A 25,210-nucleotide genomic window follows, 5' to 3' on the forward strand; every position below is an offset into this window, starting at 1 on the left:
AACCCTACATCTATGAAAACAATTAGAAAAATATTTACATCTGTCTAGATTTCTCCATAAATTCAAATGTTCATGACAGATGACTGGTAATGTCAATGCTGGCTTCCAGTCTCACTCCAAGCCAGTCCTCTTTCTTAGTGTCAATTTACGTATCTTCAGCATCTTGAAACAGGATCTTTCATTTTGGTCTCTGCATCTGTTTCCAGCACACATGGAACTACACATCCACAACCCCACGTGATTTCTCTGATCAATCCGAAACCTAAACCAGAATAATTCACCCTAGTGTATTAATGAGTAATGAGTAATGAGTACTAGGAACGTACTAGCAACGAGTCTAGTAATGAGTATTAGTACTAGTAATGAGTACTAGTAATGAGTCTCCCTTTGTGTGAAGCTACACTAATGCTGTCCTTCAAGTTCCTTATCTAGTTAATTGTATAGCCCATTTTTCTAGGATCAACTCCTCCTCCAAGGATCAGGAACCAACCACTGACATCAATGTAAGGCTATGGTCCTGTTTTCCATCAATATAGTCTAGAGCCTACATTCTACTTGTCTTTTGGACAGTGTCTGCTCCTTTTCCAAAATATTCTAAGCAAGCTGGAAATATCTGATACCAATTGTAATAAACACCACTGCTTGATGACTGACGAGTTCCACCTTTTGGAACATATCACCTCTCAACTCCCATGGCTGGGTCTATCTTATTCTGCCCGCCTCACTTCTGTCTTCTCTGCTCCTCCATATTAGCTCCCAACTTGCCTATGGATTCCTTTTCAATGGCATTAGATTTTCTCAGTACCACTTCATATTTATAAACTAATTTCCCAATATTCTGTCTTGTATTTTTATGCTCTCATTTTTAACACCTGAATATTAGATATGCTTGTACCTCATCTCATGCATGTGAGATATAGATCCAAATTTTTCTTTTTCAGATATAACTCTTCACTTGTCCTAACATCATTTATAGAAGAACCCTGTATTTTGTGGGGAATTCAATCACTAGTTATTATTTTTCCTTTTTTCATTTTCTCAACAAGTTAGTTTTAACAACAAAATTTAAAATCATCTTCTTGTGACTTACAGTTTCATGGAAGGAAATTTAACATTTTACCTATCACAGTTTTATCACACAAATCAAATTCTGCTGGCATGTTGGCCCTTTCAAAATGATGGTTTCGGTATTTTGTTCTAAAACAAATGTCATGCAGACACTACAGCAGGGAATGACGAAACTGCTTTTGATAAACAGGCTAATGAAAATCATAGCACCTTTGTAGATCCTTATGATCTCTAACCTCCCTCTGACCCAATACCCTTCCCAATAAACCATACTAACAAATAAATAATAGTTTAGAAATAATCAATAGTAGCATAAATAAAGTAGACAAAAGACAGCTTCCTTAAATCAGAAAATCATGTAATTAGCAATGATACAAAATGATCAAAATACTGCATATAATATGTCTTTAAAACACTGTGGTCAAAAAGAAAGATAAAAAGGAAAAAAATAGAGCCAAAACTCCTATATCTCAGTTCCTTAAATCCTACAAATACGCTGCTTTCAGATTCAAAGAGCTGTGTGAGATCAGAATTTGGGACTGAGACATGAATTCACTAATTTTTCCAAGAAGTCTCAGTGGTAAATTTTTGTACCAAAAATTTTTAATTGTTGTTCAAGTACAGTGGTCTCCATTTTCCCCCATCAGTCCCCCCCACCTCAGCCCTCCCCATCTCCTACCCTCGATCCTAGCCCCCTTTGGTTTTGTCCATGTGTCCTTTATAGTTGTTCCTGAAAACCCTCCCCTTTCCTCCCCATTATCCCCTCCCACCTCCCCTCTGGTTACTGTCAGTTTGTTCTTTATTTCAGTGCCTCTGGTTTTAATGTACTTGCTTCTTTGTTTCGTTAATTAGGTTCCAGCGGTAAAAATTCTTAACAAATTAGAATGTGTACACAACTCGGGAATCTCAGAGAGAGTGTTGGGAGAGCAGTGAAATACATGGATGTGAACTGAGGGGAGGATATGTGAAAGCAAAAGAAGCTTTTTCTTTGTTTTTGGTAAATATGCTCAATTCTGAGAATTGTAGAATGTTGAATTTCTTCTAAATGACATACTTATCTTCTCAGTTACCATGTGAAACTCATTTTGAATTTAATCTATCATTATAGTACATTTCCAGAACCAGTAATAATACAAGTATGATATAATCACCTTATTAAAAATTATTTTAAAAATCTAAATTTTACTGAAAATTTCTGCATTGAAACTATCAATGGATAAATTATATTGATGAGCAAAGCTATTAAGAGTTGCAGGAGTCACAGTTTCCCTTTTATGCATCTCTGCAGCTAATACATGTAACCACAGAATCCTGGAAGTGGTATGTAGAGTCCGTTACAAATGTAAAAATATCCCAGCAATTAAATAGGCTTCAGGTTATAAGCTAAAATAAATTCGATTTAATTACAATGGCATTTATGCACTCTGTGGCACAATTCAGCAAAAATCATTGAAAAAGCAAGCACAACGCGGGTGGAGTTTAATGAATGAAAGTGATAGTTAAAGCCTATTCCAAATGAATTCCTATAAGAGGCTTATCTAGTATAGCCAAGATATTAACAATCTGTGAGGAGTTTGGTAACCCTCTGACAGATACAATGATAAGGTCTAACATACTGAAGATAATAGCTTAGTTTCAGCTTTAACAAGCAAACAGCTCCTATGAGTGTAAATAAAAAGTGTAAATGATAATGGATAATGGATAAATTGTCTTCTTTCTATTTTGAAACCTAAAAAATCCTCTAGAGTCAGTCCCAATATTTTTGAGATTTGAGCTTTAGCATAATGGCAGGAGAAAATCTGCAACCTATATCAATCTAAATTTTTATCATACACCCTTTAAAAATCACAATAATGCATTATGTTATAAATATATGACACACCTCTTAAAATGTTACTGCTTATATAGGGAACTAGAAATTAGTGTCTATCAAAAGCAAATGTCTAGATGTCTAGAATGGAAATGGTTAAATTGGTTAAATGCAAACATTTCCAAGCTCTGTCCTCATTGGTTCTTTACTGCCTCAGTGAAGTTTGTCATTGGTCTCTTAGCCAAAAGAATACTTGCCAAGTAGTTAGGTTCAAACCACTTACTAACCATTTATTTCCTTAACAATTTGGTGGTCGTTTAAAAAATACTAGCACAAATAAAAACAAAAACAATACTGCATTTCATGTTTAAATACCCACAGTCACTTACTAAATGGCATGTGCTCACCTATTTGACACTATACCATGCCTCAAATCCTGGAATCAGTTTGAACATCATCAACCCAATCTTCTGTTCCACATTAATTTTTCTTATGGTAGTTGCTTTGTATCACAGCAACTGTCAAAAACCTAACTACACAAGACAGGAAATCATCAAGAGTATCAGAATGCAGCCTAGTTTTGCAACTGAAATAACTATAGCGAGTAGTTTGCAAGGTTGTTACCATATTTTTCTTTTCTCATTATTGTTCAGTTACTGTTGTCCCCATTTTTCCCCATTAATCTCCCCCATCCTACCGCCTCACCCTCCACTTTCAATCCTCCCCCCATTGTCCTTATCCATGGGTCCTTTGTACATGTTCCTTGGCTTAACCTTTCCCCTCCTTCCCCCTACTATCCTCTTCTCACCCCACCTCTGGTCATTGTCAGTTTGTTCTTTATTTCCATGTCTCTGGTTCTGTTTTGCTTGCTTGTTTGTTTTGTTGGCTAGGTTCCACTTATAGGTGAAATCACATGGTATTTGTCTTTCACCACCTGATTTCTTTCACTTAGTGTAATACTCTCCAGTTCCATGTTCAAAATATTTTACAACCTTTGTAAAGGGGCAAAATCACTGGGGGCACCTTGGTACATGGTTTGGGAATCAAGGTGCCAAAATTTATTTCAATGATAATAACAAAACAGTTTGGGGATGCTAATGATTGCAAAGTATCACTAATTTCAAAATCATTAATTTTATATAGCATGAAATAAATAGAACCATATAACAACAGGTCATTAATTTTACAAATGCATACTGAGTGCCAGCTATATGCAAGGCAGTAGGATTATAGTACAAAACCAGGCACTAGACTGGCCAAAAATATGGAGTCTAATAATACTGAGTATCATGTAGGGTATGTTTTTTATAGAGTTCATGAATATAGTTGCTAAGGTATAAAATGAAGCACTGCTTTGGAGAAGAATTTGGCAATGTGTTACAGTACTTAGAAAATCTGTTGATGTGCATTCACTACTACCCAGTATTACTTTTAGCAGTTCTGTAGCCTTGCAAAATTCTGCCTTCTCTAAAAAAAAACCTTCTAAAATGATATTCAGTTCAGCAAGGGCTTGTAGTAATTAACACTGAAAACAAGCAATCCATTGGTAATATATGATGAATGAATATTCTATTCATACCATCAAAGGCTTCAGAGCTACTAAATACATAAATAGCATCTAAGGTTTCAAAACATACAATAAAGTTAAAAATAAAAACAAGTTGAAAATTATTTTACCTACATTTTAGAAATAGAAAAATCAACATTTATTTATATGAATGAATACAAATATGAAAATAAAAACTGTGCAATGTATTAATACATGTCATTTCAGAATAAAATTTCACTTGGGGAAGGGAAGAAGTAAAAATTAGATTTTAGTGATTTGTGTTTTTAAAACATAAAACCTGAAAAAAATATTCCCAAATGTAAACAACTGTTAAATTTTAGATAGTGAAAACACAAATGTTTCTTCATACCTATACATTTAAAATATTTTGCACACAAAATTAATTTGAATTAAAATTAATACAAAGAAGGTCTGTTAGGTACGTTGCAAAAAAGAACCATCTCAAAGAGCAAATAAGTAGACTTCTAGAACTATGTTGATATCAAAAATGCAACATCCTTCTGGTGTAGCTGAGATAATCCTCAGTCCAAACACTAGACTGAGGTGCCCATTCATCTCTACAAGGACTGCGAATCGACATTAATGTCCCAGCATTGTGAGTTTGTTCCAAGGTTCAATTCTATTCCACATAAACCTGGACTTTACAGCTGTGACACTCACTATGGCCTGGCTACGGACATGAACATTATAAATGGGCATTTAATGACGGGATTAGAAGCACCATCTGTTCATGAGTCAGCAAAACCAGAAAATTTCCATTGTCAGTTTCAATTCTTTGCTTATGAAATTTGTTTGTACTGTTGTCTGGGTTTTCTAGGACAAACCCAGGAGTCCAATCAACATTACGAGCTGCAAATATGAAGTCACTAAGCATAATGCCCTAAAGGAAAAGCTAAAAAATAAGCTGTCAAGACAAATACTTGAAAAGTACCCTTTTCTTTAAATCGGACTCCTGAATACTTAAACTGTCTGCCTGCATATCCAGTTACTATTTAATCCAACAAAGGGATCAGTATTTGATTCAGGTCAGAAAAGAAGCTTTTCCCCATAACACATTTTTTCTGTTGTCCAAGATTGCAGTTCATCCGGAGACATTGAACATTAGTACACAAAAGTACTTGGTTTAGACACAGCTCTTACATGAAGACTTTGCATGTTTTGTGTTTTTAATTTGCAATGAGCTAAATCTCACCTCTCTAGAAGTCAACCCTTAGTATAAATTCTGAATGAATTCTGACCAAGTGCCATTCTCCTCACACTAAACACAATCTTTGTTCTGGAATTCTGAGGAAATACAACCAAAAGTCCAGCAATGTACTCAGCCTAAATGTAAAACATAATTATCATGAAATTCTCTATTGTCAAGAGATGAGGCACCTTATTGAGTCAATGTTCCATAACATTGAAACATTAGTCTTATTTAGATTATGTTCAATAAGATTGAAATGCTGGGTATTTTTCTAATTTTTAAGGGCAGAATTTCTACAGATGCCATCAAGATTAAAATTAAGCTCACAAACAGAATGAAGTACCTGTGTCTTTTACTTCACACTATATGATAGGATCTCATATGGGGAAGAAAAAAAGCCAAATTTGCACATTAGTAAAGTTGGGAGATATAGAGAAGAATGTAAGAGGGAAAATGGCAGAGTTTACTCAGTTGAGTGAAAATTGTATTTTACGCTCCATTCCTACATTTGATAGTCTAAAAGCACTATTTCTGATAAGGGAACAACCTGAACCAGCTGTTGCAATACTAAACCATCTTCCTTAAAATATTCACTTCGCTTATCACGCTGCTCTACTGCCCACAAATACGAAATCAGCAGCTTTTCTTAGTTTCCCATCTAAAAAGAGCCAAAAAAGAAAGAGAGAAATGGAAAGAACATTCTGTCGCTTTCAAATATATCTTGATTTATATGTCTGACTTATAATTTTATTCATTACTATCTCATATTTCACTATGAAAACTCACATTTGCTGTGAAAATATTTATATAATTCTTTGACATTTGGAAGTACCTTTCAAATTTATTATTAATGTATTTCTAATGGCCTGTGAAGCTATTGTCATCATTTTTCTTTTTACATATTTAACTTGAAGAATACAGAAGCCTAGACACGTTAAGCTCTATCATTTTTCTAAGACCATATAGTTCCCCAGAGTATATCCAAGTCAAAATCCTCTCACATATATCTCGTGCTCTTTCTACTCTAAATCTCTTGGATGTTAAATTTCACAAATTTACTTTTTCCCTCTATACTGAAGTATATTGAAAGGATCATTTTTCTCCTATGACACATAACACATTTAATTAAAATGTCCCTATGAAAATATCACTACCTATAGAACCAGCTTTATAGAACTCAATATATAGATTTCCTCTATATAAAATATGAATTTATTGATATTCACTGAATTATCAAATATGAGTTATTACATAATCAGGCTAGAGAATATCAGGGCTTAAATATGTAAAACAGTGATGTTTTGGAAATAAAATAACATGCATAAAATTGGTTAACATAGAACTTTGCATATAAGAGGTGATTAATATATTTGATAATGCTATAGTCATCATCATTATTTCATATATGTATATATAAAATATACATATATGATAGCTCTTTCTGGTAATGGAATCCAACCCTACTGTATGTATACAAAATGAAAAATGTATGAAACTTTCATCTACATCTAAACATAAAATTCTTATTGATATGACATGAGGAAGACATCATTTAAATCCTAGGACTGGCAAAATACTACTAATAAAAAAACATGTACTAGGTATGCTGTTTACATAAAAATATAAACCTGCCTGGAAATCTAGGAAACATGATGTAAAAATGCTGAAGACTATCAAAATGAAAGCAAAATAGAACATCTTGCAAGTGACATCTTTGGGGGCAAACTGTATGGAAGGACAATGGTATACTTAAAACATAGAGGAATTTGTGATAGAAACTTCCAGATTTTTATATCTCTATAAACTGTCCCTAATTTGTATAAAGAAACACAAGGTAAGTTTAATTAACTTAATGTTAGAGAGCTAGTGAAAGCCACAGCCAAATTCCAAATCCAAACTATCCAATCTATAGCCTTAACCTTTAGATGGATTTGTTAGAATTTTTACATTCCTGTTGTGTAACTTTATTTCTATGTAAACTTAGAAACAATAAAGACTGTGTTAGTCTATATTCAACATAAACAATTAGAAAAGACAGGTCTGTGACAAAAATGTAAGTGAGAACCTTAGAACAAATTCTCACAGGTTTTATGAACATAAAATGCTGACCATGATGAAAAGCAACTAAGTATACTGTCATAAAAATTATTTGAATTTGCATACTTTTTGTGGCCACATATATTCACAAGGATTCGTAAACTTATTTGGCATGAATATTTTAGGCAGAATAACATTAGTAAATGCATTATTAGATTAAATAAATAACTAACTACAAAATTTAGCAACAAAACTCAAAATAAACCTATGCATCAAAACTTGTCAAAATTACTCAGTGAATTGAGCGCGGGCCTGCGAACCAGAGGATCGCAGTTCGATTCCCAGTCAGGGCACATGCCTGGGTTGCAGGCCAGTTCCTGGCAGGGGACACACGGTATATTGTGTGTTTCTGGCAGAGGCAAACATACACTGATATTTCTCTCCCTCCTTCCCTTCCCCTCTAAAAATAAATAAGTAAAATAAAATAAAAACTTGTCAAAATTAAAACTAGGTAATATTTTGAATTTAATGAAAAAATAAGAATTAGTATTCTAAGCTTTCATCTGAAGAAACTAAAAAAAATATATGATAAGTCAACCATAAAACGTAGTAGAAGGAATGAGGAACACAACTAAGAAGTCAATAACAAATGTAATAGACACAGAAGAGAAAATCTCAATAAAGTTAAAAGCTTACATTTTGAAAACTTTTAAATGTAGAAAATTCTCAAGCAAGACTGATGAACAGAAATGTAGACATACACATTACCAATTATAGAAATGAATAAAGAGGCATCATGATAAAGGCTAAATATTAAAAAAATATTATAAACACCACTGCATCAATAAATTTGACAATTAGAATAAATAGTAAATTCCTTAGAAACGCAACTGACCAAAATTGATAGAACTAAAAATAGAAAATATGGATAGTGCTATGCCAAATAACAAAAGATTGGACTTGCAGCTAAAACCTGATATGACCTAAATGGCCTTCAAAAGATGAACAAAGAAAAGTGGTGCACTGTATGTATACCTAGAGGCCAGGATAGGTTTACAGTTGCTCATATTGAAAATTATACAACAATTAATAAATAATAATAGAAAATAAACTGTTCCATGTACTCACAACTGTAAATCTACTTTTTGCCCCACCATGTATGTGTGTGTGTGTATATATATACACATGTATATATATATATATAATGGGATATTATTCAGCCATAAAAATGGAAATCCTGCCATTTGCAACAACACAGATGACAATGTAGGGAATTACACTAAGTATTGAAATAAGCCAACTATAAAGAAACAGAATAAAATGATGGTTGCCATGGACCAGGGGCAGGGAAGAAAATGGGCTGATATAAGTCAAAAGGTACAAACTTTCAGTTCTGAGGATCTAATATACAGCATAGTGAGTACAGTACATAATGTGGGATTACACACTTTAAGTTGCTGAAAGTAGATGGTAAGCATTCTCAACAAGGAAAATATCAAAAATAGTTTATAAATATCAATGAAAAGTCTGAAGTAAACTCTAAATCAAATGTACCATTATATAGAAGAATATATACCACATATGAAAGTGTTTATTGAAGTTAATTTTATTCAAGGTTTATTGAAGGAATGGTAGGTTGATTAAATACCTAACAATCAATATAAAATAGTACACTAATAGAATGAAGAAAAAATGACCCTTCAAAGAATGCAAAAATAACATTTGATAAAAGTCAACACATTCATAAAACAAACCAGGAATAGAAAAAATTTCATTCATGGTTGCAATTTTTCTATAAACCCAACACTGTTTTAAAATAAAAGTTTATTTTTAAAAGATACTTTTGGGTCAGTCCTCACTGATAGTAGCATAGGTAAATGTGATACTTGAATCCTCCCACAACCACATTAAAAGTAATATTAAACTAGAGAACAACTACCACACAGAACTGCCTGAAACCTAGCTGAACAGGAGTCTTCAAACTAAGCATATAAAGAAGCCAGGAGAGGCAGAGATTAAGAAGGGCTGAGCCAACACCCACACGTGGTGGGAAAAATCATGAGGAATATCTGAGCTGTGGAGGTCCTCCCTGAGGAACAAGGGGTCCCAGGTCCACATCAAGCCCCCTAGTCCAGGGTTCCAGTGCTAGGAAGAGAATTTCCCATAACTTCTGGCTACAAAATCCACAAGTGATTGTGGCTGAATGGCATGGAGGGCTTCTGGAGTTCCAGACATTCCTCTTACAGGCCCTCTCCTAAAGGTCCCCCACACGAACTTACTCAGATTCATTCGGTCTGAGCTCCAGTGCTGGGGCAGCAGCTCGAAAGGCAGCAGGGGCATATGGGGAGAAAATGAACTCCTGATACCAAGAACAGAGCTAGAGGGGTAGCTGTGACCCAGGCCGAAGTGCTAGCAGAAGTCATTGTTCCTTTTCTGAATAATAAAATGTCAATAAATGCATATTTATCAACAATTATTTTAAATGAAACTGGATGAAATGCTCCAATCAGAAGACATATGGAGGTTGAACAGAAAACAAAACAAAACCCTTACATATGCTATGTATAAAGATTCATTTCAGCTCAAAAGACACACACAGAGTGAAATTACAGTGATGAAAAAATATTTTTCTTGAAAACAAAAACAAACAAAACCAGCTGGGGTAGCAATACTAATAATAGACAAAACAGATTTTGAAACAATGACTATATAACAAGAGACAAAGCGAGACCTAGCAGTTCCATTTCTGGCTATTTATCGGAAGAACCCCCAAACATGAAATAAAAAGGCATATATATTCACTTGTTCATGGAAGCATTACTAACAATGGCAAAGATATGGGAGTTACTTACATGTCTATCAACAGGTAAATGGATAAAGAAGTAGGGCATGTATACAACAGAATATGACTCAGCCACAAAAAAAGAATGAAATCTTGCCATCTGTAACAACATGGACGGGACTAGAGAGTACTGTGCTCAGAAAAGTAAGTCAGACAGAGAAAGACAAATGCCAGATGATTTCACTTATATGTAGAATCTAAAATATAAAATAAAATAAAAAGTAAATGAACAAGCAGAACAGAAACAGATTCCCAGACACAGAGGAAATTGGTGGTTGCCATATGGGTAGGGGGTTGGGAGTTTCGATAAAACAGGCAACAGGATTTAGAAGTACAAATTGGTAGTTATACAATAGTAATGATAAAGCACAGCATAGGGAATATACTCAATAATATTGTAATAAGTATGTATGTAGTCAGATGGACACTAGATTTACTGGGGTAATAACTTAGTAAGCTATATAATGTCTAATCACTGAGTTATACCTTGAAATTAATATAATATAATAGATATCATATAATAGAAACATAAAAATTATTTAAAGTCAAACAAAAAGAATAATGGAGTTAATGATAATTTTTTCGTTCTGAAAATTATACTATAGTTAAGAAAGTTATTAACATCAGAGTTCTGGTCAAGATGGAGGCATAGGTAGAAACCCTTTGCTTTCTTGCACAACCAAAAGAAGGATAACAACCAATCTAAAACCAATAAACAACCAGAAGTGTCAGAAAATCAAATTGCATGGAGCTCTGACAACCAAGGAATTAAAGAAGCAGTCAGCCAGAACAACCAGGCCGACAGTACTGCAGTGCAGCAAGGAAGGTGGCCCCGCCCTGGTGAATGCCTCAGGCCCCATCCTCTCACAAGTTAACAGGTGAGCTGAGACAAAGAAATATGCCCAAATAAAGAACAGAGCAAAGTTTCAGAAAGAGAGCTAAGTGATGAGGAGATAGGCCACTTATCTGGTGGGCAGTTTAGAGCCCTGGTAATCAAAATACTCACAGAACTGACTGAGTTTGGTGGAAAAATGAAAAAACAAATGAAAGGTATCCAAAGTGAAATAAAGCAAAATTATTCAGGGAACTAACAGCAAAAGGAAGAAAACCAGGACTCAAGCAATGATTTTGAACAAAAGGTAGAAATAAACATTCAACTGGAACAGAATGAAGAAACAAGAATTCAAAAAAAAATGANAATTAACAGGTGTGCTGAGACAAAGAAATATGCCCAAATAAAGAACAGAGCAAAGTTTCAGAAAGAGAGCTAAGTGATGAGGAGATAGGCCACTTATCTGGTGGACAGTTTAGAGCCCTAGTAATCAAAATACTCACAGAACTGACTGAGTTTGGTGGAAAAATGAAAAAACAAATGAAAGGTATCCAAAGTGAAATAAAGCAAAATTATTCAGGGAACTAACAGCAAAAGGAAGAAAACCAGGACTCAAGCAATGATTTTGAACAAAAGGTAGAAATAAACATTCAACTGGAACAGAATGAAGAAACAAGAATTCAAAAAAAAATGAAGAGAGGCTGAGTAACCTCTGGGACAACTTGAAACATTCCAATATCCAAATTATAGGGGCGCCAGAAGGAGAAAAACAACAGCAAGAAATTGAAAACTTGTTTGAACAAATAATGAAGAAAAACTTCCCCAATTTGTCCAAGGAAATAGATTTCCAGAAAGACCATGAAGCCCAGAGAGTCCCCAAAAAGTTGGGCCCAATGAGGAACACACCAAGGTACATCATCATTAAGTCACCCAAGATTAAAAATAAAGAGAATCTTAAAAACAGCAAAAGAAAAGGAGAAAGTTACCTACAAAAGAGTAACCATAAGACTATCAGCTGATTTCTCAAAAGCAAGAAGGGACTGGAAAGAAAATGGAAACAAGTATTCAAAGTCATGAAAGGCAAGGACCTAAACCCAAGATTACTCTATCCAGCAAAGCTATCATTTAGAATGAAAGTGCAGATAAAGTGTTTCCCAGATAGGTCAAGTTACAGGAGTTCATCATCAGTAAGCCATTATTATATGAAATGTTAAAGAGACTTATCTAAGAAAAAGAAGATAAAAAATATGAACAGTAAAATGACAATAAACTCACAACTATCAACAAATGAACCTAAAAGACAAAAAAATGAAAACAAAAACTAAGCAAACATCTAGAACAGGAACAGAATCAGAAAAATGGACATCACATGGAGAGATTTCAGTGGGGAGGGGTAAGGGATCATTTGGGGAGGGGGGGGGTCCAGGGAAGAAAAAGCATAATTAGTAGGCATAAAATAGATGGGGAGAGATAAAAAATGGTGTAGGAAACAGAGAACTCAAATAACTTATATGTACAACACATGAACATGAACTGGTGGGGAGAATGCTGAAGGGTTAGGGGTACAGGGAGGAGAGGGGAGAAAAGGGGAGAAATTGGGAAAACTGTAATAGCATAATCAGTAAAATACACTTTAAAAAGAAAGTTATTAACATCAAGAGAAACTGGGTGAAGTGTAAATGAGAATTTTCCATATTATGTAACTTTTCTGTTAATGTAGTATCGTCTCAAAATAAAAGTTTTTTAAATGAAAGAATAAGGCAAATGTTATAGCTAAATGAGCATCTATGTATCACACAATTAAATGTATAATTTTTGGAAATATCATATGTGTGATATTTAAAAATACCATATTATTAATGCCAAAAGTGTTTTCTCTTCCCTATACCAACAGTGGCTTTGGAAATCTCTTCCACCTCCATTCTTTCAAAGTTGTCTGTTACACCATATTTTCAAAATGCATTTTTAAAACTGTGAGTAAGAGTCATCCACATGGTTTAAACAATCGAAACAAAAATATCTACACTTTGGAATGTACTTTGCTAATTCAGAATAAATATAAACAATTTCCCAATGGAAACTAAAACTTGGATGAAGGACAGGTATTTATGCTGTAGTGCTAAGATCGAGAACAAATTCTACAACTAAGAGGAGTTCTTACTGTCTTAAATCTGGACAAAGGATACAATAAATAAACAACAAATAAAATAAAGTATACATTTTTCCTAATCTTAGTGACAACACAATTTTGACAAGCAATGTGCCATGCTGTTTCTAAATGGCTTCAAATCAGAAATGCTGCCATTAATAAATATTTCTACAATTCATTTATTGGGAACATAATTAGTTTAAGCTGCATTGAAGCTAATAGGAGGTGTCATATTGTTGTCCTTTGACCTAATAATTATAGTTTTAGCAAACCATCACAAAGAAATATTTCAATTGCTGAAAAAGGCTTGCTACAAAAACAACAGTCATTACAAAATTTGTGCGCAGTAAGAGAGACTTTAGGGTCATCATCTGACATCAGTCATAATACCAACCAAATAGGAGTGCTCTCTTAAGCAAATAACTAGTAGAAGGGACTTCCAGCCAAGATAGAAGCATAGGTAGATACACTGTGCCTCCATGCACAAGCAAAAGGAGGACAACAACATATTTAAAAACAGAAAACAACCAGAAATGACAGAAAATCACAGTGTATGGAAGTCTGACAACCAAGGAGTTAAAGAAGACACATTCATCCAGACCGGTAGGAGGGGCAGAGGCAGGCAGCTGGGCAGAGCGGACACAGGCAAGGCAGTGGCTGGAGGATTGGGGGTAGGCAAGGTGGCAGCTAGTGGACTTGGCAGTCCCACATTTTTGTGCAGGCAAACTGTAAAGAACAACTGGATAGCAAGACAGATAGTTCAACCTGGTGTGGGGAAATAAAGTCTCAAAACCTACGACTGAAAAAACACGTGGAGTTTGAGGCAGCAAGAGAAACTCTCAGCCTTACAGTTGAGTTAGTTGGAGAGACCCACAGGGTCCTAGAACCTACAGAAACCCACCCACCAGGGAATCAGCACCAGAAAGGCTTAATTTACTTATGAGTAGCGGTGTAAGTGACTGAAAGCTGGCCGAGAGCTGAACAAGTGGCACTGTTCCCTCTGGGACCCCTCCCCCACATACAACATCACAACACAGTGATGTGGTTATCTCACCCTGGTGAATACTGCTCTGCTCTGCCTCTTACTACATAACGGGATGCCAAAACAAACAAACAAAAAATGGCCCAAATGAAAAAAACAGATCAAAGCTCCAGAAAAAACACAACTAAGCAATGAAGAGATAGCCAACCTAACAGATACACAGTTCAAAACACTGGTAATCAGGGCGCTCACAGAATTGGTTGAATTTGGTCACTAAGTAGAGGAAAAAGTGAAAGCTATGCAAAGTGAAATGAAGGAAAATGTACAGGGAACCAATAGTGACAGGAAGGAAACCGGGACTCAAATCAACAATTTGGCCCAGAAGGAAGAAATAAACATTCAACCAGAACAGAATGAGGAAACAAAAATTCAAAAAAAAAATGAAGAGAGGCTTAGGAACTTCCAGGACCACTTTAAACATTCCAACATCTGAATCACAGGGGTGCCAGAAGGGGAAGAAGAAGAGCAAGAAATTGAAAACATATTTGAACAAATAATGAATGAAAAAAAAATAATGAATGAAAAAAACTTTCCCAATCTGGCCAAGGAAATGGACTTCCAGGAAGTCCAGGGAGCTCAGAGAGTCCCAAAGAAGTTGGACCCAAGGAAGCACACACCGAGGCACATCATCATTATATTACCCAAGATTAAAGAGAAGGGGAGAATCTTAAAAGCAGCAAGAGAAAAGGAGACAGTTACCTACAAAGGAGAGCCTATGACTGTCAGCTGATTTCTCAAAAGAGACCTTACAGGCAAGAAGGAGCTGGAAACAAGTATTCAAAGTCATGAAAGACAAGGACCTATATCCAAGATTACTCTAACCAGCAAAGCCATCATTTAGAATAGAAAGGCAGATAAAGTGCTTCCCAGAAAAGGTCAAGTTAAAGGAGTTCATCATCACCAAGCCCTTATTATATGAAGTGTTAAAGGGACTTCTGTAAGAAAAAGATCAAGAACACTAAAATCACAGCAAACTTACAACTATCAACAAATGAAACCTAAAAACAAAAACAAAACAAACTAAGCAAACAACCAGAATAGGAACAGAATCACAAAAATGAAGATCACATGGAGCGTTATCAGTGGAGAAGGGGTGGGGGGGGGAAATGGGGGAAAAGGTACAGGGAGTAAGTACCATAAATGGTAGGGAGAAAATAGAAGGGGGAGGTTAAGAATAGTATAGGAAATGGAGAAGCCAAAGAACTTATATATACAATCCACAGACATGAACTGGGGGGTTAGGGGAAATGCAGGTGGGTGAGGGTGTGAAGGGTGGAAAGGAATAAAGGGGAAGAAATGGGACAACTGTAATAGCATGATCAATAAAATACATTGAAATAACATACAAAAAGCTGCTGAAAATTACTTGTACTAATTTGGTTGATTATAGCTATTAAATGTTTTAGACATAATGTGAAATAAGTCATAGCTTCTTTCTGACTTCCACTCATTTGTTTACTCTAATCATGATGTGGTTCTGTATAAAAGTTTTAATTTGCAGCTAGTCCTATTATTAATAGCTTCCTTTACTTATTCTCAGTTCTGTATATTAATGTTCAATAGTTTAATGAAATCCCAAACTCCCTAACACTTCACGTCTCACTGGAACAGTTATTATCATGACTTTACAGCTGAGGATACCAAAGGCTAGAGAGTTTTGAGGATTTACATAGGCTCTTAGAAGAAGGAAATATTTGAGAAATGTTTGGTCCTAACAAATAATAGGTACAGGTTCCAGCACAAATAACACCACTTTTTTATTATAGAATCCTTTATTACAATATCATAAGTATGTAATTCTTTAACATAACAATATTGAACTCAAGCACACCATATGGCATTTTAGATGAAATATTCAAATTATAACTATAAATTATTATACCCATGTTATTACCCTACCAACCACACTCAAGCAGGCATTGTTTCTGCCAGATCCTATATTTGATCAACTCTAGGAACTTACACATAGTAAGTATTCAAGAAAGAATAGTGATTAACTGTTACTGTGTTCATCATTATCAAATAAAATTTCATGTTTCCTATTACTATAGCTAAGGATATACCAAATAAATTATTTTTTAATTAACTATTATTTTACATCATAAAATTCAGCTTTTTTTCAGTTATAGTTGGCATATTATACTTGTCTCAAGTATACAACATAGTATATAGATATTTATAAAACTTGCAAAGTGATCACCCACCTGACATCATATGTAGTAATTACAATATTATTGACTATAGTCTCTATACTGTGTTTTACATGCTGCTGTTTTTATGGCTGTGAATTTGTACTTCTTAATTCCCATCACCTTTCCACCTGTTCCCCCACCCACAAGGTTTAGTTTTAAATAAATATTTCTCCATTTTTCACATTTTTATATCCTTCTACTAAGCTTCATACTTTTTGTGTATCTTCTGCACTACTTTACGTATTTATTCATATGTATTCTGAAGTTTATTTGGTAGCTTTTGTTGTTATGTATGATCTTGATTTTTTTCACCACAGTCGCTAATCAGCTACAGCTGCTATTGCATAGGAAAAATACTGATTTTTGTTGTAATACTTTGATAATGACAATAGTGCATTCTAAAAGTTAACCTCAATCTGATTACACTGAAGAGTTTTTCTGTATTCAAAAAAAAATTAAAGATTTTTCTTTATTTTTAAAGAGAGAGGAAGAGAAGGAGAAAGAGAGGAAGAGAAACATCAATGTGTGGTTGCCTCTCTCATTCCTCCTACTGGGGGCTTGGCCCAAAACCCAGGAAAGTGCCCTGACTGGGACTTGAACCAGTGACCCTTAGCTTTGCAGGCCAGCACTCAATTCACTGAACTATGCCAACAAGGACCAAGAATATTTTTTTATTCTTCACTCAGGATAACATCAAGGTATTTCACTTGTATGGATAGTTATAAGAAGAGATTAATTGAAATAAAAATAAAAGAAGTTATATTTCTTTAAATAAGTGAAAAGTAATTTTAATAGATGTGATTCACTGGCTTGTGTTCCCCAATATCACATATTAAAGCCCCAACTCACCCCACCACCGCAAAACGTGACTGTACTTCAAGAGACAGGCTCTTCAAAGGGGTAAATTAAAATGAGACCATGGGTGGGTCCTGCTCCTCCATGACAGTTGTCACAGGAAGAGAAAACAGGGCAGGCACACACAGAGAAAAGACCATGAGAAGCCATGGAGAGAAAATGCCCATGGATAAGCTGAGAAAAGACAGCTCAGAAGAAAACAACTTGGCTGATACCTTGATCTTGATCTTCTAGCATCCAGAACTATGACAAAATAAATTTGTGGTTTTTCAGGCACTTGGTCTGTGGCACTTTGTTAAGGCAGCCCTAGCAAAAGGGCATAATACAAGCAAACAAGTGTCTTTTTTCTCCCTGGCAGTTACAATTCTATAATTTCATTATATATTGTAAGAAATAATTTTAGTTTTTCAACCCCTTACAGAGAAATTTAATAAATAAACAGAAAGAAGCACATAATGAAGATATATATTATAGTTCAATGGATGCTAATTATACAGGGTATGTTTTTTCACCTGAAGAAACATTTAAGGTAAATGTAAAGTTTAAATGGAAACATCACATATTTAGGAAAATTACAAAGTTCTAAATAACCTATCTTAAAATGGTAATTAGGAAATATTCTTATATTTAAAGAGAAAAATGATCATAAAATTTGTGAGATAGAGTTATAGGTTTCCTTAGGGAGATTTGTACCTTAGAGAGATATTTATATTATATACCTAAAAAGAAAAAAATATTGAATGTCAATAGGCTATACCAGTAATTTTCAACCAGTGTGCTGCAAGAAGTTTTAGAACATGCAATACCTGACCTTTTTTCCCTTAGATTGTAAAAAGAAAAACAAACAAACAAAAAAAAAAACCAGCCAACACAATAGTCTTCTGTGTGAATGAATCAAAAGTGTACCTACTTTAGTCACATCAGCAAAAATAATATTTTCTGGTGTGTCACAGAACTTTAGTAGTTTATGTGTGCCGTGAGATGAAAAAAGTTGAAAATCACTGGCCTAAACTTTTATCACAAAAAATTTAAATACATTCAAATGTTATAATTTTTGAGTAATATTAATCATTAAGTTTTTTTCTATTGTAATGATCATATACAAAGCTCAATTTGCCATGTCCCAATTACAGATTTTCAAAGTTTATTTGAAGAAAAATAATTTCTTATCAGAAGGTAAAAGTGAAAAATAGTTCACCTGACTGGTATGGCTCATGGGTTGGGTGTTATCCCGCACACCAAAAGGTCAGCGGTTCAATCCTGGTCAGGGCACATGCGTGGGTTTCGGGCCAGGTCTCCAGTTGAGAGTGTGCAAGAGGCAACTGATCAACATTTTTCTTGCACATCGATTTCTCTCTCTCTCTCTTAGTCTTTTCTGACTAGAAAGTATATATATATTTATGAAGATTTCTGTTATCACTCTAGATACTTAACTTACACCTTTTCTTATTCTACTCATGATCTTTGGAGAAAAGTGTTGCAATGAAGGGGCGGACAGAAAAAGCCTCTGGTGAATAACAAATCCACTAGGGTAAAGCAAAGCCAAGTCCTTAGTTATGTCTTATGATAAAGCTGTGTAAGAAACACAGGCAGCTATGAGATAGAAGATAAAATGGTAACAGTGTTTTTGTTGTTGCTCCTTCTGTGATTGGCTACTCCTTTATGCCTAGCTGCCCCCAAACAAAGGAATTATGCCACAATTCAGAATCTAGTTCAATAAATGGTATAATTTCATGCAAAGTTAATAGAATGTCATATATAAAGAATTCTAATCAGTTTTGGAATGAGTCACTGCTGTATTAAGTAACAACAAAGCATGAAATGTATAAAAGTTCCATAATTTACACAAATGTGTTTCAAAAGTTTGTTTAGTATAAATATTTTAATTATATTAGCAGTAATTAGTACTATTATAATTAATACTATTATAAATTAACAGAGCTTATGACCAAACTCTATAGATACTGAAGCTAAAATGAAGGTCTTGTTAATTAATCACCTGATTAAGCATAGCAGTAAAATATGTGTTCAAATAAATATAAAGAATTTCTTAACATAAACCTATTTAATTTATATTTTCCATAGTATTTATATAGTTGTACAGTTTAATATTGTTCAAAAGAAAATATGAGTAAAATTTTCACAATTTTCAGTCTATACAAAGGTAGGTAAGTGAATATGTATTTAGTGGTAATTATGTAGGCACCTCCCCTTCCTTAGAAATAACCTGTTCTGGTTTTACAGATGAGAGAAATAAGTATCAGAGAAGTCATGTTCCTTTTCCAAGATTATAAAACTAAGTGATAAAACCTGTAATTCAAGCACATTTAAAATACAAAGGAGCAAAGATGAAATATCTTGCAGTACAACCCTCTGAGGTGAGTTACATTCTTACTGAGTTCAATGATTAGAAGTTCTGTCTATGCAACATTATGACAATCAGATGCATCCATTTTTTTTTTTTTTTTTTTTTTGCTTATTTGTCACAGCAAACCTATAGAATGCTGAGACTGACAGAGAACTGGGTTGCCATCCTCGGGACTGGCGAGCTAACTACCGTCGTGAAACATGCTAGGGCAGGTCCCCTGAGACTTCTGGGCAAATCCAACTTTTCCATGGACAAAGATATCTGAGAAAACTCATTTTGGGGAGTCACTTGGTATCACCCACATACATTTGTAAGGTCCCTTCATTTGTCAATGGATCTATTACTTAGTGTTCAGTGGTTAAATTTCTAAATGATAATTTATACAAAATTAATAGCTTCTATAGGAACTGCTTTACCTCTCTGTATTGACACAGTTCACCCCACGAGGCCCCATTCCAACCAAAAATAAAGGCACTCACACTACTTATTCCGTGCATCTAGTAACTTTAAAAAATGAAATGAGAATGACCCCTGCTAACATCAAATAATGAAAACATTAAAAGCTCTTCATTGCAATGAGTCTGGTCAGTAGAATTTTGAGAAGCGTTTCACAAGCCACTTCATTTATCACCATCATCCTAAGGAAAAGTCAAGTAGCTGACAGATCATTGTTACTATGTCCCTATCTACAGTACCTTTACCAAACGTCTAATCTCCTATCACATGAAACAATGTATGATTCCTAGTATGCGTATCAGTCTTCCCGCTGACAGTTAAACTTAAAAAAAAAAAAAGAAAAAACCTGGATTTTATCACTGCTTCTTGAGCATGCAAGCTATTACCTAATTTCCTAATACATCTCACTGAAGAGCACTTTAGGTTTCTAAACAATCTGTCAATCACTGTATGACTAATCATTTTCAATTCACTCACATTTATTCCACACTAGATCTCACAACTGGGTGAGTTTGGTTCCCAGAGAGAGGACAAAGGGCACCACACCAGGCATTGTAGAAATGTCACATAGAACTGCTTCCTCACTCTCTCTCACTAGAGGGTATCATATGCCATAAACATTTTAAAGAAAAAAATCCAACCTGTAACAAAGAACCATATATAACTTTCTTTTTTCTTTTTTCTGTACGTTCACTTTTAAAGGGGACTGTCAAGGTGATCTATCATACTCTAAGATACCAACATATTTTTGATTTTTACAGAAACTTTATTTGAAAGGTCACTATATCTCTAACACCTGAAAAAGCAAGAGCAAAAATTAGGGAGGAAACTAATCAAAGTATTTCAAATGGACTACAAAATATGAGTCACATAATTTTAAAGACACATTGCTTAATAGATATATAGGCAATAAGCATAAATTTGGTTCATGAGTGGCATTCAAAAAGAAGTAATATTTCCTAACTTTTTCAAAAATCAAACTCTAATATGGTTTATTTTTACTTGTCACATAGGAATGACAGAAGATTCTTAGTGATGTATTATATTTTGGGGTGGAAAGCGGTAGAGATAAGGACCCTCAATGATCTCTAGGGACTCACTAGAGTCTCGGGAAGACACATTTGTCCAGAAAGCTTGGAGAATAACTTTGGGTTTAATGAGAACTGGTTAGTGTGGAGATGCTGCCTGATCAAGCCCCACATAGTTTATTTAAGATGACCCGCCTCCCTGCCTTGGGCACTGCGATCTTTCATCTATTTCCCAAAATCATGGTCCGTGGTATTGGGGTCCCAGTAGTCACACTTCACTCCATTAAACATCAGGCCTTCATCTACAGGAGCTTTGTGGGGTTCTGGCCTCAAAGTGTTACGATTTCTGAGACACAGCTTTGTGCACATTTCTCTTGAGAAACTACTTCATGTTGGGCTATTTGTCTTTTTGAAATTAAAGCAATAACCTCTCCTTTCTCTTTTCTGGAACAGGCATGAAATTGAGAAGCTATTTCCTTGACTGCAAGTGTATGGGGAGGGACAGTGTGAGGACACCTCAGACTTCTCGAAACATTAATGTTGTGTCCCACCACCCTCTCCATCCCGCTTTCCAGAACAGGGGTAGAAACAGATTAGGGTTAGGCCTCTCTAACCGGTCCACAGTAACAACAACAAAAAAAGTTGGACACTTGTTTTCTTCTTAAAAATATCCTTTGTTATACAGGAGTGTTATAAAAATATATCTATAAGCAAAAAGATAAAAAGTGAAGAATACTAACTAAATTTTCTCAATTTCCCCTTCAATAATTGTTTTATCTCTTACAACTTTTCTTTTGTAAATAATTCTACAAGAAACATTGTTGCCCTGATCACAGTGATAAATGATAAAAGGAGTAATTGCTAACAGCTCAAAAAGTATAAGTTTTATTGTGACAAGTAAAATGCTGATTTCTCAAGGAAGGCATTAATTTCAATTCATTTCTTACCTAAGACTATAAAGTACAACTCAAAAGTAGTTTACACAATGAAAAAGTACTCCAAGTTCAGTACGTGCCACTTATTGTACAAATGTAATGACCTGGGGCTTCTTTGTTCTTTCAATAGCAACAGCAGGAAGTAGTTCCCCTGTTAGAAGTTTGTATTTTCATTTTACAACAGGCACAGTAGACTAGATTATACTGCTAAGATCTGAGCAACGTGCTGTTCTGCTCATTTAGATAAAAGCCTTGTCCATTTCATTGTGGTGTAATAACTGAGGGAACACATTTCACAAATGATTTTCCAGGAAGTTACAGCAAAAAAAGAAAAAAGAAAAAAAAAACAAGAAATAAGTTTAAGGCCTGTCTGTTCATTTCTTATGTTGCTTTAGGAACCTTTATGAACTATCTTGTGCTCACAGTGATCCTTTTTCAAAATAAATATATTTCACATATATATATATTATATAAATGTTATGTGTGCATATATATATATATATACACTACCAGTAATGGTAATGGAAATTATATTATTGCATGTCTTTATTATCTTAGCACATATGTGTCTAAGAATCAAAATGCCATAAATTTCCCTAGGAAGTAACCAGCTAATAGATTGTATTTATTTTTTTATATAAAATAAATTCCAGAGGGACTTCTAGTTCTGGGAAGTTGGAACAGATATACTTGTTTCTCCAGTTAAATATAACTAAAATCTCAAGACATTATATATAAAGCAAATATAAGATTGAAAGCTGAAGAAACAAAGGCAAAATGACAGGAACTTTCAGTCCACTAGGAAATTAATGGTAATTAATTTACTGGGTTTTCTCTTGACCTCACATTTTCCAGACTTGAAGCAAAGAACTGAAAACCAAGAAATGCCAATGGGCACAGATAAAAAAAATAAGCCTCATCAAAAGCCTGTTCTCTAGACAAAGGAAAGAAAAAATGGCAGTCCAACAAGACAGAAAACTTTTAAGCTATGATCACTTCGCTCTGCTCAAATACTAGAAAAAAATCTTTTGTCATACCCACCGACACCAGCACATGTCAAGTGCGTAATGCCCCTTCACCCGGGGTACTCCAACTCTCCCACCACCGTGGTCTTGGAGAAGGCTGAGGAGTGGCCACCCACCCCACCCCGCTGTGCCAGTGAAGACCACGTGGGAAGTCTGGACTTCCACTCCCAACTGGCAGTGACAAGGTGCCTTCCTTACTCCTGCTGTGAAAATTGTCGGAGGGAACTTACAAGAGGCAAAACTTTCTCCAGTAACTAAGCCACTCCCTTCTACCCATAGACTCAGTGGAGGCCACCTGGAGAGCAGCACATTGGCATTTTCACACCACCTGGCCAGAGAAGTATCAGCGGAGGCCTCCTGGGGGGACAGAATTCCCAACTGTGTGTGGCAGGAAGGAGTAGACTCCAAGGTCAGTGGAGGCTAACTCCCCCCTCCCTTTCCCAGCACTCAAGCAGTGCTAGAGGAAGCCAGCTAAATCAGAGGTGTTGGGTAAGATCCAGAGTCTCCTAAAAGGAGCAGTAGCCATTAGACAAGAGTGTCCACATGTTTAACTCATATTCAATGTAGTGCTGAAAGTTTATGGTATGATAAAATAAAATAAAATTCTGTCTCCTCGGAAATAAAAAAATGAATAAAACTGTGGCTATTCACAGAAAAAATGATTTTCTATGCAGATTTTTAAAAAATCTATCCAAAAATAAAATAAAAGTTTACTATTTCAGCAAGGTTACAGGTATGTCTCTGTCCATTCAGGCTGCTAAACCGGAGTTACCAGAGACTGGCTGGCTTATACACAAACAGACATGTATCTATCACGATTGTGGAAGCTGGGAAGTCTGGGATTCAGTCACTAGCAGTATTATTGTCTGCTGAGGGCCTGCTTCCTGGTTCATGGATGACTATTATTTCGTGTCTCCTCACATGGCAGAAAGCAAGGAAGCTGTCTGGGGTCTCTTTTGAATGTGTGTTAATCCAGTTCATTAGGGTTTCACCTTTGTGACTTCATTACCTTGCAAAAGCCCCAGCCCCAAATTCCATGGTGTTGGGAGGTAGGTTCCAACACATGCATTTGGGAGGACATAAACAGTCCGTATTAAGGCAGAATATAAATATAAATATTTTAAAAATCAATTTTACTTAGAAATAAACCTCACAAAACATGCACAGAAGTTATATGTTTAAATTACAAGTTGTTGGCAGAACAAATCAAAGAAAACAAAATACACATAAATAAAGACATACATTGTTCCTTGACTGCAAGACTCAAAATAGTAAAGATGACAATTATTCCTCAAATTAATCTACAGGTTTAAAAATTCATATAAATATCCAAACAATATTGTTCATAAATGTAAACAATATTATTGTATAATTCATATGGAAATATAAGTAACTAGAATAAATAAAATAACAATGAAAAAGGAAAGCAAGTTGGAAGAATTGGTCTGCCAGATTTCAAGATTTATTATGTAGCTACAGTAACAAGAATGGGCTAGGACAAGTCTTATACTTGACACCATGGCACAATTCATAGACGCAAACACTGATAAACTAAACCTCATCAAAATTAAAAACTTTTGCTTTACAAAAACTCTATGAAAAAGATAGAAAGATGAGCAAGAGACTGAGTGAGAATATCTGAAAACTACATATCTAACAAGACTGTGCAGAATATGTAAAAAACTTTAAAAACTCAACAATTAAAAATGCAATTAGAACATGGATAGAAATTTCTAGGAAAATAGATGGCAAATAAGCCTCCTCCAAAATAAGTTATCATTAGCTATTAGGGAAATGTAAATTAAAACCACA

General features: G+C 34.9%; 1 protein-coding gene across 1 annotated transcript in view; it reads right to left on the reverse strand.

Moving 5' to 3' along the window:
• KCNJ3 (potassium inwardly rectifying channel subfamily J member 3) overlaps positions 1-25,210 on the reverse strand; it is a 137,073-nt gene that overhangs the window by 67,059 nt on the left and 44,804 nt on the right. The window lies entirely within an intron of this gene.

The sequence above is a fragment of the Sturnira hondurensis genome, unplaced genomic scaffold, assembly GCF_014824575.4.
Source record: "Sturnira hondurensis isolate 20B ecotype Veracruz unplaced genomic scaffold, ASM1482457v3 Scaffold0019428, whole genome shotgun sequence".
In the NCBI taxonomy this organism is placed as follows: Eukaryota; Metazoa; Chordata; class Mammalia; order Chiroptera; family Phyllostomidae; genus Sturnira; species Sturnira hondurensis.